The sequence below is a fragment of the Pseudorca crassidens genome, chromosome 8 (genome assembly GCF_039906515.1).
Source record: "Pseudorca crassidens isolate mPseCra1 chromosome 8, mPseCra1.hap1, whole genome shotgun sequence".
Lineage (NCBI taxonomy): Eukaryota > Metazoa > Chordata > Mammalia > Artiodactyla > Delphinidae > Pseudorca > Pseudorca crassidens.
The window spans coordinates 6,950,385-6,963,621 of record NC_090303.1 but is presented as its reverse complement, the minus strand read 5'-3'; positions in this window follow the sequence as shown (position 1 = coordinate 6,963,621).

Here is a 13,237-nt window from a genome sequence, read left to right as displayed (position 1 = left end):
ATGTGTTTGTGGGCAATCTGTATATATTCTTTGGAGAAATGTCTATTTAGGTCTTCTGCCCATTTTTGGATTGAGCTCTTTGTTCTTTTGATATTGAGCTGCATGAGCTGCTTGTAAATTTTGGAGATTAATCATTTGTTAGTTGCTTCATTAGAAAATATTTTCTCGCATTCTAAGGCTTGTCTTTCCATGTTGTTTATGGTTTCCTTTGCTGTGCAAATGCTTTTAAGTTTCATTAGGTCCCATTTGCTTTTGTTTTAATTTCCATTTCTCTAGGAGATTGGTCAAAATGGATGTTGCTGTGAATTTTGTCATAGAGTGCTCTGCCTATATTTTTCTCTAAGAGCTTTCTAGTGTCTGGCCTTACATTTTGGTCTTTAATCCATTTAGAGTTTATTTTTGTGTATGGTGTTCAGGAATGTTCTAATCTCATTCTTTTACATGTAGCTGTCCAGTTTTCCCAGTACCACTTATTGAAGAGGCTGTCTTTTCTCCATTGTATATTCTTGCCACCTTTATCAAAAATAAGGTGATCATATGTGCCTGGGTTTATCTCTGAGCTTTCTATCCTGTTCCATTGATCTGTATTTCTGTTTTTGTGCCAGGACCATACTGTCTTGATTGCTGTAGCTCTGCAGCATAGTCTGAAGTCTGGGAGCCTGATTCCTCCAGCTCCATTTTTCTTTCTCAAGATTTCTTTGGCTATTCAAGGTCTTTGGTGTTTCTATAAAAATTGTGACATATTTTGTTCTGGTTCTGTGAAAAATGTCATTGGTAATTTGATAGGGATTGAATTGAATCTGGACAGTGCTTTGGGTACTATAGTCATTTTCACAATGTTGATTCCTCCAATCCAAGAACATGGTATATCTCTCCATCTGTTTGTATCATCTTTAATTTCTTTCATCAGTGTCTTATAGTTTTCTGCATACAGGTCTTCTGTCTCCTTAGGTAGGTTTATTCTCGGGTATTTTATTCTTTTTGTTGCAATGGTAAATGGAAGTGTTTCCTTCGTTTCTTTTCTAGATTTTTCATCATTAGTGTATAGGAATGCAAGAAATTTCTGTGCTTTAACTTTGTGTCCTGCTACTTTAACAAATTCATTGATTAACTCTAGAAGTTTTCTGGTAGTATCTTTGGGATTCTCTATGTATAGTATCATGTCATCTGCAAACAGAGACAGGTTTATTTCTTCTTTTCTGATATGGATTCCTTTTATTTCTTTTTCTTTTCTGATTGCTGTAGTTAAACTTCCAAAATTATGTTGAATAGTAGCGGTGAGAGTGGGCAACCTTGTCTTGTTACTGATCTTAGTGGAAATGGTTTTAGTTTTTCACCATTGAGAATGATCTTGGCTGTGGGTTTCTCATATATGGCCTTTATTATGTTGATATAAGTTCCCTCTGTGACTACTTTCTGGAGGGTTTTTATCATAAATGTGTGTTGAATTTTGTCTAAAGCTTTTCCTGCATCTAATGAGATGATCATATGGTTTTTATCCTTCATTTTGTTAATATGGTGTATCACATTGATTGTTTTGCATATATTGAAGAATCCTTGCATTCCTGAGATAAACTGCACTTGATCATGGTGTATGATCCTTTTTATGTGCTGTTGGATCCTGTTTGCTAGTATTTTGTTGAGGATTCTTGCATCTATGTTCATCAGTGATATTGGCCTGTAGTTTTCTTTCTTTGTGACACCTTTGTCTGGTTTTGGTGTCAGGGTGATGGTGACCTTGTAGAATGTGTTTGGTGGTGTTCCTCCTTCTGGTATATTTTGGAAGAATTTGAGAAGGATAGGTGTTAGCTCTTCTCTAAATGTTTGATAGAATTTGCCTGTGAAGCCATCTGGTCCTAGGCTTTTGTTTGTTGGAAGATTTTTAATCACAGTCTCAATTTCAGTGCTTGTGATTTGTCTGTTTATATTTTCTATTTCTTCCTGGTTCAGTCTCGGAATGTTGTGCTTTTCTAAGAATTTGTCCATTTCTTCCAGGTTGTCCATTTTATTGCCATATAGTTGTTTGTACTAATCTCTCATGATCCTTTGTATTTCTGCAGTGTCAGTTGTTACTTCTCCTTTTTCATACCTAATTCAATTGATTTCAGTCTCCTCCCTTTCTTTCTTGATGAGTCTGGCTAATGGTTTATCAATTTTGTTTATCTTCACAAAGCTTTTAGTTTTACTGATTTTTGCTATTGTTTCCTTCATTTCTTTTTCATTTATTTCTGATTGGATCTTTATGATTTCTTTCCTTCTGCTAACTTTGGGAATTTTTTGTTCTTCTTTCTTTAATTGCTTTAGGTTTAAGGTTAGGTTGTTTATTTGAGATGTTTCTTGTTTCTTGAGATAGGATTGTATTGCTAAAAACGTCCCTCTTAGAACTGCTTTTGCTGCATCCCAGGGGTTTTGGGTCATCATGTTTTCACTGTCATTTGTTTCTAGGTATTTTTTCATTTCCTCTTTGATTTCTTCAGTGATCTCTTGGTTATTTAGTAACTTATTGTTTAGCTTCGATGTGTTTGTAATTTTTACAGATTTTGTCCTGTAATTGATATCTAGGTCATAGCGTTGTGGTCAGAAAAGATACTTAATATGATTTCAGTTTTCTCAGATTTATCAAGGCTTGATTTGTGACCCAAGATTTGATCTTTCCTGGAAAATGTTCCATGAGCACTTGAGAAGAAAGTGCATTCTGTTGTTTTTGGATGGAATGTCCTATAAATATCAATAAGTCCATCTTGTTTAATGTATCATTTAAAGCTTTTGTTTCCTTATTTATTTTCATTTTGTATGATCTGTACATTGATTGAAATGGGGTGTTAAAGTCCCCTACTATGATTGTATTACTGTCAATTTCCCCTTTTATGGCTTTTAGCATTTGCCCTATGTATTGAGTTGGTCCTTTGTTGGGTGCATAAATATTTACAATTGTTATACCTTCTTCTTGGATTGATCCTGAAATTATGTAGTGCCCATCTTTGTCTCTTGTAGTAGTCTTTATTTGAAAGTCTATTTTGTCTGATATGAGAATTTCTACTCCAGATTTCTTTTGATTTACGTTTGAACGGAATATCTTTTTCCATCCCCTCACTTTCAGTCTCTATGTGTCCCTGGGTCTGCAGTGGGTCTCTTGTAGACAGCATATATATGGGTCCGGTTTTTGCATCCATTCAGCCAGTGTATGTCTTTTGGCTGGAACATTTAATCCATTTACATTTAAGGTTATTATCGATATGTATGTTCCTATTACCATTTTCTTAATTGTTTTGGGTTTGTTGTTGTAGGTAATTTCCTTCTCTTGTGCTTCCTCCCTAGAGAAGTTCCTTTAGCATTTGTTTTAAAGTTGGTTTGGTGGTGCTGAATTCTCTTAGCTGTTGCTTGTCAGTAAAGGTGTTAATTTTTCTGTCGAATCTGAATGAGATCCTTCCTGGGTAGAGTAATCTTGGTTGTAGGGTTTTCCCTTTCATTACTTTAAATATGTCCTGCCACTCCCTTCTGGCTTGCGGAGTTTCTGCTGAGAGATCAGCTCTTAACCTTATGGGGATTCTCTTGAATGTTATTTGTTGTTTTTCTCTTGCTGTTTTTAGAATTTTTTCTGTGTATTTAATTTTTGATAGTTTGACTAATATCTGTCTTGGCATCTTTCTCCTTGGATTTATCCTGTATGGGACTCTCTGTGCTTCCTGGACTTGATTACCTACTTCCTTTCCCATATTAGGGAAGTTTTCAACTATAATCTCTTCAAATATTTTCTCAGTCCCTTTTTTATTCTCTTCTTCTTCTGGTACCCCTATAATTTGAATGTTGGTGCATTTAATGTTTCCCCTGAGGTCTCTGAGACTGACGTCAGTTCTTTTCATTCTTTTTTCTTTATTCTGCTCAGCAGTAGTTATTTCCACTATTTTATCTTCCAGGTCACTTATCCGTTCTTCTGCCTCAGTTACTCTGCTATTTATTCCTTATAGAAAATTTCTAATTTCATTTATCGTGTTGTTCATCACTGTTTGTTTGATCTTTAGTTCTTCTAGGTCCTTGTTAAACGTTTCTTGTATTTTCTCCATTCTATCTCCAAGATTTTGAATCATCTTTACTATCATTATTCTGAATTCTTTTTCAGGTAGACTGCCTATTTCCTCTTCATTTGTTTGGCCTGGTGGGTTTTTACCTTGTTCGTTCATCTGCTGTGTGTTTCTTTGTCTTCTCATTTTGCTTAACTTACTGTGTTTGAGTCTTCTTTTCACAGCCTGCAGGTTTGTAGTTCCCATTGTTTTGTTGTCTGCCCCCAGTGGCTATGGTTGGTTCAGTGGGTTGTGTAGGCTTCTTAGTGGAAGGGACTAGTGCCTGTGTTCTGGTGGATGAGGCTGGGTCTTATCTTTGTGGTTGGCAGGACCATGTCCATTGGTGTGTTTTGGGGTGTGTGTGTCCTTATTATGATTTTAGGCAGCCTCTCTGCTAATGGGTAGGGTTGTGTTCCTGTCTTGCTAGTTGTTGGCATAGGGTGCCCAGCACTGTAGCTTGCTGGTCGTTGAGTGAGCTGTGTCTTAGCATTGAGATTGAGATCTCTGGGATAACTTTTGCTGTTTAATATTACATGGAGCTAGGAAGTCTCTGGTGGACCAATGTCCTGAACTCAGCTCTCCCACCTCAGATGCAGAGGCCTGACACCAGGCTGGTGCACCCATACACTGTCAGCCACACAGCTCAGAAGAAAAAGTGAGAAAAAAAGAAGGAAAGAAAGAAAGAAGTAAATAAAGTTATTAAAATAAAAATAGAAAATAATTATTAAAAATAAATAAAATTAAAATGTAATAAAAGCAAAGAAATAAAAAAAAGGAAAGAAGAGAGCAACCAAACCAAAAAACAAGTCTACCAGTGATAACAAGTGCTAAAAACTATACTTAAAAAAAAAAATAAAAAAGGACAGACAGAACCCTAGGACAAATGGTGAAAGCAAAGCTATATAGACAACAGCACACAAAGAAGCATACATCCTCAATAAAAGAGGAAAAGGAAAAATATATATATATCTTTGCTTCCAAAGTCCACTGCCTCAATTTTGTTATGATTCGTTGTCTATTCAGGTATTCCACAGATGCAGGGTACATCAAGTTGATTGTGAAGATTTAATCCGCTGCTCCTGAGGCTGCTGGAGAGATTTCCCTTTCTCTTCTTTGTTCACACAGCTCCCGGGGTTCAGCTTTGGATTTGGCCCCGCCTCTGCGTGTAGGTCGCCAGAGGGCGTCTATTCTTCACTCAGACTGGACGGGGTTAAATGAACAGCTGATTCAGGGGCTCTGGCTCACTCAGGCCAGGGGGAGGGAGGGGTGCGGATGCGGGGTGAGCCTGCGGCGGCAGAGGCTGGCGTGAGGTTGCACCAGCCTGGGGTGTGCTGTGTGTTGTCCCGGGGAAGCTGTTCCTGGATCCCGGGACCCTGGCAGTGGCGGGCTGCACAGGCTCCCGGGAGAGGAGGTGGTGATAGTGACCTGTGCTCGCACACAGGCTTCTTGGTGCCGGCAGCAGCAGCCTTAGCGTCTCATGCCCATCTCTGGGGTCCGCGCTGATAGCCACGGCTTGCGCCCATCTCTGGAGCTCGTTTAGGCGGTGCTCTGCATCCCGTCTCCTCGCGCACCAGGAAACAATGGTCTCCAGACTTTTCCTGGACTCCCTCCCGGCTAGCCGTGGTGCACTAATCCCCTGCAGGCTGTGTTCACGCCGCCAACCCCAGTCCTCTCCCTGCACTCCGACCGAAGCCCAAGCCTCAGCTCCCAGCCCCGCCCGCCGCAGCGGGTGAGCAGACAAGCCTCTCGGGCTGGTGAGTGCTGGTCAGCACCGATCCTCTGTGAGGGAATCTCTCTGCTTTGCCCTCTGCACCCCTGTTCCTACACTCTCCTCTGTGGCTCTGAAGCTTCCCCACCACCACCCCCAGTCTCTGCCAGTGAAGGGCCTTCCTAGTGTGTGGAAAGTTTTCCTGCTTTCCTCTGCTCCCTCCAGAGGTGCAGGTTCCGTCCATATTCTTTTGTCTCTGTTTATTCTTTTTTCTTTTGCCCTACCCAGGTACAAGGGGAGTTTCTTGCCTTTTGGGCGGTCTGAGGTCTTCTTCCAGAGTTCAGTAGGTGTTCTGTAGGAGTTGTTCCACGTGTAGATGTATTTCTGATGTATTTGTGGGGGGGAAGGTGATCTCCATGTCTTACTCTTCTGCCATTTTGAAGGTCACTCTCCTGCTGAAGTTTGATCTAAATGAAAGATTCAGAATTCATCTCTCTTTCATACATTCTAGTTTTCCTGAACACCTAAGTATGAATTGGTGACACATACTGATACTTCTTTCGTTTCAGTCTAATTAAGTCACAACTAACCAAGCTGCAAGATTACTTGGTGTCTATGTTTAAACTTTTATGAAGCATAACTACTCTGAAGCATAACTTCCAGTAGTACAGTAGCATAGCTTGTAAACACTTGGGGGTATGTAAAAATATGAACTAAAGTGTATTACATGTCATTATTTCTAAAATCAAATTATAAATTTGTTTCTGTTTTCAAATAAAGGTAAATAAAATCAGGTTCTCTGTGTATGAAGTGGAGCCTTCAGTATAAAATATGCAATTAAAATATATAAAATTTAGGTACAGATGGAGGAACAGATGAGATACTTTTTTTTATTTTCTGAAGCCATTATTATTTATTACATGTCATTTCTTTCTCAAAAATGTATCTTGAATCTTTCTCTTCTATCAGGCTGCTTTGGCTGCTTAGTCTGGGCCACAGCCATTTCTTACCTAGATTGCTTCAATAGCTTCTTAAATCTTCACCCTTATTCTTCTCTTGGCTTTCTCATCCAATCAGCCTGCAAACAGACATCAGAGCGATATTTGTAAATATAAGTCAAATTAAGCCATATCTGATTATATATATATATAATATATATATATTATATATATATTATAACCCCTGCAATATATAAGGGGTTCATGCTGCTCTGCTCTGCTCAACACCCACTATCCACTTCCAATATCTGACTATATCATAAGTTTAATGTGGTCACTTCCAGACCTCTTTCTATAGTTATTATGTTGCAGCAAATTAGAATAATGGCCACGACTTGTTTTCAAAATATTCCAGGATTTTAAGCACTCTTGTAGAAAGAGACCATGTAGCCCACAGAGATGGTGGAAGAAGTTTACCAAGAAAGCTGGTTTGGTAAACGAAGTTAAGATGGGAGCATATTCTTATGGAAGAAAAGGTAAATACAATCAAACTAAAATGACTGCTAGAGTTCCTGCACCACATCATCTGGGATTTCAGAGTATGATCTTTCTGTGGCTAATTCATTACAAGGTTTTGGAATTCAGGTAAAGAAAATCAAATAAGGAAACAATGAGAGATATGGGTTTAAGTGAATTAAGTGATAGTCAGCACTTAGTCTTCTCTTCACCCTGTGCCAGGCTTTGCTATAAATGCGCTGTTTGTGTCACGCCAACCCTATGAGATGGACTTGTACCAATGATTTACCTGTAGACTCTCAGCTTTGAGGCCATCTTTCTATATTACATGCTTTGATGCTGGTGCTGGAAGTTTGCAAGCTGCATTGCCCATCCTCCATGGGCTTTCTGCTGGGTTCTTCCAGTGGGAGGTCCTTTTGTTCCCCCAGTCCTAGTGGGCATAGATGTTTCCTAGGACCATTAGTCTACAGGTTTCTTTGGTATGCATTTATTGATTTTTCAGCCTTCCAATAATCATGTAACCAATTTTCCATATTAGATTTCCAAAGCTTGAAATACTTAGACTGGTTTCTTCTCTTACAGTACTATTTTCACTTCTGTTTTATTGTTGAGGAAATTCCAGCACAAGAGGGTTTTCACTTGCCCAAGGTCATATAGCTAGTAAGTGGCAGAGCAAGGATTAGGACCCAGGTAGTCTGGATTCAGAGTTGGTTTTCATAACTCTGAACTATACTGCATCTTTATTTCATGTTTAAAACCATACTGTAGAGCCTCTTAAAACATGGATAATGTAAGGAATAATATGAACAGTATATATACATTTGTACAAATGCATGTATAATTTCTTCTCATTAGCAGCAATAAAAGATCAAGTTTTTAAAAACTAGAGAAGTCAGAAAATAACCATGATATATATTTTGGGCAAAAGATTCAGGTTACAAAACAATATTCATGATGAGCTCATAATGTTGTTAAGAGAGTAATATAACATGTTCATGCATTAAAAGGGTCTTGGTAATAGAGAAAATGGACAGTAATTTAAATTTTAAGTTTCCTTGAATCATGAGATAAAGAAAGACAGTCATGCAGTTGGAACATATTTAGTATCTGGATTGGCATGATTTCAATTTTTTTTGTTTTTAATTGAGCATTTGATTTTCTTTGTTTTCTAAAGTCTTCAATGTAAATATATAACAGATAAAGGGCCAATAATGTTTTTAAGATTATTTCACAGAATTTTATAACAGAGAAATACTGCATAATATAATCACTGAAAAGGGGAGACTCAAAACTGTATATAAGTTTCTCAATTGGGTAAATGTATAAAACATTTTAAAAAATATAGTAATAAAAATAATATGTCATTAAGGGAGGACTATGTTGAACTATTTTTATATCTTTGTATTTGTCTCTATTGTTCTTTATAATGGTGAACAATGAAAACTTATAGTAATTTTCAATTGTATTTCATAATTTCCATTTTTTAAGCAACTCAATTTATCTAATAGTTACTCTCTTTTAAAAAGTTTAACAACAGTTTTAAATATTTTCCTTCAAATAAATTTTTAATGTAAGAAACCAGCTATCATGGTTCGGTTACATTTTTTATTCCATGTAGATTTGGCCAATTTTTAATACATAGTCTTCTAATTCCTTATTTTTTTGCCACCACCACTTTTAGGCCATAATGATAGGTTCACAAATGGTGCCATTGCAACCGACTGTGGAAGCACAATGTGCAGGTCTTCCAGCCTCCTACAGACCAGTCAGAGGAAGAGGCTGGCTGTCTCTGTCCATCCAAACCCCACTGTGCTGGCAGCTGGAGCTGGCTCAAGGGTATCTGATTTCCTGTCTTGTTTCTTCTCCACATCATAAGAAATAAGAAGGGATCATTGTTATTCTCTGCATTACCAGCCTCTCATCTAGGGCTTAGAGACCTAAATGATGATATATATATATATATATATATATTTTAGCCATGCAGCACAGCATGCAGGGTCTTAGTTCCCTAACCAGGGATTGAATCTGTGCCCCCTGCAGTGGAAACAGAGTCTTAACCACTGGACCACCAGAGAAGTCCCATAAAAGATAATATATTCTGAATGAATGAATGGTGAATGAAGAAAAGAACTTTCAGGTAAAATTTACCCTTATTCAGGTGGGAAGCATAAGGCTCCTTGCTGAATGAAAGGACACTTCTAGAAAGAGTGAAATAATGAATGTTCTTCAGCCACTGTGACCTTCCTAGGATTACATATTTCCCTGTCGATGATATTGAACTCAGGTTCAGCTGCTTGCCACTCAAAAAACAATAATCAGGCCTCCCTGGTGGCGCAGTGGTTGAGAGTCCTCCTGCCGATGCAGGGGACACGGGTTTGTACCCCGGTCCAGGAAGATCCCACATGCCGTGGAGCGGCTGGGCCTGTGAGCTGTGGCCGCTGAGCCTGCGTATCCGGAGCCTGTGCTCTGCAGTGGGAGAGGCCACAATGGTAAGAGGCCTGCGTACTACAAACAAACAAACAAACAAACAAACAAACAAACAAAAACAAAAAAACAATAATCAAGGGGCAAGTGTTGGTAGAAAGGAAAGGTGCTTAATTTAGAAAAGCTGGCAATCTGGGGAGAAGGTGGACTCATGTCGAGAGACCAACTCTGAAGGTTCTTCTCTGCCATGACTATTTTTAAAGGCAAAGGGGGAAGTAATCTCAGTTAATCATTGAGGCAGAAGGTTAGGTTCTCCATCATTTTCTACTGCGTGCAGGCTGATGACTTCAGATCTTTCTTTGGATGTTCTCTTGCTCGTGTGGTCTCCATGGGCCCACAGGGTCTGCCTGTAAATTTGCTAAGGGGAAGCTAGGGGTAGAGAGTCAGTCATTCTTTAACTACATAAATCTTCATTCTTACTCCTTCTAATCCAGGAAAGGAATCAACAAGTTAGACAAGGTATTGTGTACATTCAGTAGAACAGAGATCAGGAGTTAGGTTAAATGTTACCTAGTGATCTTACTTTTATGATTAAGGTTTAAGGAAAACAGAGATAAACAAACAGAAAAAAGGTAAAAGAACTGCTTACAAATCCCCACTGTCAGACATCATTCCATTTCTATGGGATTAGGGGCAAAGGTCCATCTTCTGTAAACACTTCATGCTGAGACAGGGAATCTGTTGAGGCCTTAGAATGAAAGATGTCAACATGGTAATGTAGCATCTCTTTGCTGATGATTTTATTTGCCTGCTCACCTATATTGGCAGAGCAAGCTATAATTATTCTAATGCCCAAAAGATATAGATTATTATGAACAATAGAGTTAATTATTTACCATTATTTCATCAGATACTGAGTTCTATGACTATTGTCCTAATCATTAACTGCTCATGCCTCTCTTTTGTGACTCTGAGAGGCCTGGGAGACTTCAGCTTTTCTACAAACAAGAGGCAGGAGACATAGAGGGGTTTTGTGCTTGGGAAGGGTGCCCAGCAGTGTTCTGCCCAGTTCCATACAGCATTTACTCTGGACACAGGCCCCTACTACATCCCATAGCCTCAGAAAATGCCTTTTTTAAAAACTGAAGTATAGTTAATTTACAATGTCATATTAGTTTCTGGTGTACAGCAAAGTGATTCATATAAATATATATGTATATATATACACATATATATATTCTTTTTCATATTCTTTTTCATTGTAGTTTATTCAAGATCTTGAATATAGTTCCCTGTGCTATCCAGTAGGACCTTGTTGTTTACATATTTCATATATAGTAGTTTGTATCTGCTAATCCCAAACTCCTAGTTTATCTCTCCCCCAATGATGTTTTTAATCTCTAAATTATCTCTCTCAGGTTTCCCTGGTTACCCCAAATAAGACAATATATGCAGAAGCCCTTTAAAAAAAACTATGTAAAATTAGGTAATTAGGAAATTTGTTTACATGTCAAAGCATTTTTTAAAAATATGAGTGAAAGTCTCTGCAAGGGACCAATCAAACACAGAGATCACAACTTCTAAACTAGCAGGTTATGCTTCTAGAGCGTGATGTGCAATTTGTCATTTTAATTATAAAACCCTGGCAAATGATTTTAGTCTGTGTCCCATAGCTGCATATGTGTGTCTCAGTATAAACTACCCAGCAGAGAATGAACTATAAACTGGATTGAAAATTGCTAAATAGATTACTGTATTTTAGAGAGGTCCTATGCACATGAATTATAATAATACTTCTCTCAATTAGTTACAGCTTAAAATCAACCTGCTTCATTAGGTTAACTGTAAAGTTGTAAAAAAATAAATCCTGCACTATGACAGAAATAAATTAAAATGTCTAAAATTGAGGGTAAATCTGTGCAATTCATGAAGATAATATTAAACTTGCCTGAGTAAGTGCCATCTCAGAAAGATAGTAAATCATCAAACTGTTAGTAAACCAGCTACCTTTGGATATAATGATCAACTTAATTCAAATTTCTGTGCCAATTATCATTATAACTACAGTCTCTAGGGAGTTTCTTAATATTTGTAAATAAGCTTCCACTTGCTATTAACTAGAAAACATAGTTTACAGAATCAGAGTTATAAAAGTAATAAATTAATATGACTAAGGTTTATTTGGTTAGTGAAATTTTACACTGGTCAAGAAAAAAATTTGTGGAAATGAACCATTCTAATGCATTCATTTTTTTAGAGAATAAAGGAAGAAGTAGGACATTTATACTCAAGGTCACTCAGCTAGACTGTGGCAATGCTGGAACAGAACTGCATGTCTCTTTACTCTTCATCTTACGGCTGCTGAAAGCAAGCTGAGAGTGGTCTTGTCCTCACGCTACCAGGAATGTTCAGAAGACTGATAAGACATTTGGCCAGAGGCATACAGACATAAGAATCAAAGCAGAGAACAAAGTAATGGTAGCGGTCATTTTTTAGCAATAGTAAAAGTGACTTTTGCTTAATTTCTCCAAATCTGGTCCCAAGTAATCCTCTTCTCTCATATTTTCTGTCCTCAACACCATCAACCAGGAAAAGTGCATCCCATTCACTGAAAATGCATGGTGAACATTTATCTTTGCATTATAAATGTAATATCTAACTTCTTTGAATTTGGAAATTTCAGAAAGGAAACAATATCCAACCACAGTTCCTTATTAACTCCTCTTTCCCAACACCACTCTATGGGTTCTATCATCAATTTTCCCTTTCATATTTTACTAAATTCAGTAATTCTGTACATTTAAATTTGGACTCATGAGTTTTATTTATCTTCCACATGTCCCTTTATTATTTATTTATGTTTGTTTATTTGATTATTTTTTTCTACTTTTCTGTTCATACTTACCCTTCAGTCTTCTGTCATTATCTTAATTTTTAAGGTAAATAACTTATGTAACAGCATACTAACTGGTTAAAATTCAGTTGTTCTCAAATTAAATGGAATTAATTACAGTCCTTAAAATGTGCTCCATTGTTTTACACGAAGAGCCCTACGAATTACTGTCACCACTAATTTATAAAAGTAATATGTAGCATATGAGTTTTACTATATCTTATAGAATTTGACATTTTATAATTTTAAAAACTTTTAGTAATATATGGAAATAGTACCATCTTATTTATATTCACTTTACCACTCAATATTATTTTCAATATCTTAAACTATTAAATAGATAACAATATTATAGAAAGAATATAATAATAAAGTATTTTCTTTATAAGCTAGCAACTTCTGGTAAACTTCTCCTAAATTTCTACTAAAATATCTGTAATTATCCCCAAAAAATGTGAAAACTGACAATCGTGAAACAAAGGCATGCAGTCAATCTATTGTCAAAATCTGAAAGAATTGTCTTCTTACAAATGGCTGATGTAGCTAAAACAAGTATTGAAAACAAGTTTCTCCCCTTAAAGTAGAATGGTAGGAGAAACTATTTTCCCCTCTTGTTAAGTATTGTCTATTATTTTTTGGAGACTTATAAGGCACATAGAGAAAAGTTCCCAGAACCCAAATGTACATCCTGTTGAAC